This window comes from Microtus oregoni, unplaced genomic scaffold, assembly GCF_018167655.1.
Source record: "Microtus oregoni isolate MIOR12 unplaced genomic scaffold, Mior012 000026F_ref0000081, whole genome shotgun sequence".
In the NCBI taxonomy this organism is placed as follows: domain Eukaryota; kingdom Metazoa; phylum Chordata; class Mammalia; order Rodentia; family Cricetidae; genus Microtus; species Microtus oregoni.
In genome coordinates, this window is record NW_024543085.1 from 8,664,358 (window position 1) to 8,667,614 (window position 3,257).

The following is a 3,257-nucleotide window of genomic DNA, read 5'->3' on the forward strand; positions in this document are numbered from 1 at the left end:
TGTCTACACAATTGAGCACTTTAGAAATAAATAAATCAACTCACCTTCTGGAGGAGATTTTAATTACAGATCATTGAGACACTCTGCAGATCTGGGAGAAGAAATAAAGTTAATTTTTTTCAAACTAAGGAGTTTTATTATCTGACTTTTCAACTTAAATAATACGTCAGTGACCTAAGAGCAGCTTTCAGTCATTAATATCACATTCCTGAAGGCAGAATTGTTGAACATGAGGGATATTCACAGTTTCAACACAGAATAGAGGGTAAATAGATTTACCATCAGTAAATATTTTCTTAGTGTTATCTAAAAAAAGCTCCAGGTCAAAGACTGACTACATCAAAAGCCCCAATTAGCTGTCCTTCCTTAAAACATGCACAGGAGAAGGAAAAGAGAAAACAAAGACTGTTTTGCTTTGGCCGGAAGTTGAGTCCGTTTCACGATATTTTAAGTATCCTCGAATAATCCCCACATGTCTTGGGAAAACAGATGCATTTTACTACCTCCCCAAAGCAAAAAATACTTCTATTGAGATGGAAGTATAATATTGGTTTTTCTTTGTCAGTTGGCAAATCGAAACTTTTGCAGGAGTGATTATTAATTAATACATCTTGGCAGCTAATTATAGCTTTAGTTTCTCTCACCTACAAACATTATCAACTGCACACTGCGTCCATAACTGCACCACTGGATGGATGCCTCCATGGCTGACTGTCTCTCTGCATTTGGAACATGGTGGAAAACATGGTGGACCCATCACTCTTTTCTCTCAGTGACAACACCAGCAGCTATCGTGGGCCACCATACTGCAGCATAAAGCTACCCAGCTCCTTGAAGACTTTGTAAAACTCCAGAGCCACTGGCCTCTAGGTCTGCAGCTCTACCAGTGCCTTCCAGCTCTTGGTCAGCAGCTTAGACTTTTTCTTTGTGACTTCGCCAGTACTTTTGTTTAGGACACTATTCAATCGCTGAATAACAGCAGGGTAGCTGAGATTTGACAGTGTAGCAGCACAGGTAATCCTTTAGTTATAGGAACTTCAATACTGACGATGAGGATCTGGGCTCTGAAGTGAGTACAAGCTTTGATGGGTTCTTTGGGGCCACAAAATACGCAGCCAACATTGATTTTGGTGATATCCATCCCAACCAATGTAAGACTAATGTGATGGCCTGCTGCTGCCCAATTAACATGTTCATCAGAGTGATTCCTTTAGCTATAAAAGGTTCATTGGGTGACATTGCTAACAGTTGGTCACCAGAATGGACATAACCTGCTTCAATTTTACCAGTCACAACATAAGCCAGATCTTAGAACTTTGAAGACATCTGACAATCTAAAAGGTTTGTCAATGGATCATTGAAGGGGTTTGAAGGAATCAGTCTGTTCTATTAAACAGGATCCTTTATCGAGTGAGCTCACACTACTGTGATCTTGTAATTAAATTTTCACCACTGAGACCATGCTTGGGGATGAAAGTTACATCACTCTCCTTAAAAGCTGCTTGCTTAAGAAAATGCCCGAGTTTTCCAGCAATCTCTTAAAATCTTTCTTGTTGCCAATTTACTGACAGTCACAGCAAGCTGTGTCACTCCAAGAGATTGGATCAAAAGGCCATGTTCCCATGTCTGCCTTCCAGTCTCAAATCCAGCATCAAACTCTGCCCTGCTGGCATCAACAACTAAAACAGCTACATCAGTCTGAGATGCTCCTGTGATCATATTTGGAATGAAGTCAGTCCTTATGGCCTGGAGCATCCATTAATGTAATAACTTTGGTTGTAGTTTCCAACTTCGTCATGCTCACATCCTTTGTTACTCCCCTTTCCCTTTCTTCTCCAGTCTCCTCCAAGACCCATGCATATGCAAAGGAAGCCTTGCCAGCCTTTTAAGATTCCCGCTCATATTTATGCATAGCTCTTTTGTTTACATTACCCAGAATATAAAGCAATGGCCCATCAGAGTACTTTTCCCAGCATCAACATGACCACTAAGTTGAGGAGCTGCTTCCTGCCCTGCTGCTTCTCCAGCTTTGCCTTCACGTCTATCTGGTGCCTCCGCTTGCCAGACTTTTTCACTGGTGTGGGAGCTAAACTCAGCTCTTCTGATGCTTGAAGGGGGGTTGTAGGAGGGCAGATTTATGAGTGCTGGTCTCATGAACGTTAGGACAAGCAATGCTGCCATCGTCACCAGGAGGTGCTTTGTCAGGTGTATGCAGACTATATCCATTTTCCTTACAGGTTAAGCCAGGCACTTCAAACCACATAGTTCGCTTCTTTCCAGATGCAGTCATTTTAGCAATTTTTGGCACAATTTCAGACTCACTCTGAGATGACCGAGATCCAACTGACTTTCCTTTTGATGTCTTTCCTGCAGACACGGCTCCTTCGCTCTTCTCCTTTAAATTCTGTGAATTATCTCATTCCAGAACCACTGACGAAGCCTGCTGGACACAAAACTCATTTTTCAGAATTGCTTCAATCAATATGTCATCGGGTACAGCATCTCCCAGGACCTCTTGCAAGTGATCAAGGCACGAGCAAAGAGAAGCTTGGTCATGTTCACTTAACCGGTGATTCAAAAGAGAATTAGATGACTCTTTCAGATCTTCATAAACATATTCTTCTACAGGGTTGTCACGCCGTGAGTAAATAAACTGAGCAGATGTTGATGGTGAAATACAATAATCATCCTCCATAGACTGGCTATACAAATCATCTTCTTCGAAATTTTCATTGTAGTTATATTCTCGGACGGTCTGATGCCAGGCCAGGGCAGCATGCAGGGCGTCTGCCACAGTCCCTTCCAAAGAATTCGGCTCAGACGCAAGAAAGGTGCCAAGTGTACCTTGTGGATCTCTTCCATAGCATCTTGGCTTCTGCCAGGCCTCTGCGCCAAACATCTGTGCATATGCAACATCACACCCAAGAAAGTTAATTTATAGCTAAAAGATGAATGCATATAATCTACATTACATGCCAATATCTGATGTCTATTTGAAAAGTCATGTCAAAATACCATCTCAGTTGAAACTGATATCTGTCAATAGGTATAAATGATGTTATGTAGAAAATCCAAGATGCTAAGCTTTGGTAAACACAAAAAGAAAAGGCCGTTTGTGTAGTAAACAACACTAAGATCACCCTTAAGTTCAATGTTCCTTAAAATGTCATTGCACCTTAGATTTAAGAGGTAGAGAAACATTCATCAATATTATAAACATAAGGGTCATGACTTCCATCTTGCTGATTAAAAAAATA

General features: G+C 41.1%; 1 pseudogene; it reads right to left on the reverse strand.

The window, feature by feature from the left end:
* Positions 1–756: 756 nt before the first annotated feature.
* On the reverse strand, positions 757–2,764 carry LOC121463510 (annotated as a pseudogene).
* Between the last annotated feature and the right edge of the window lie 493 nt (positions 2,765–3,257).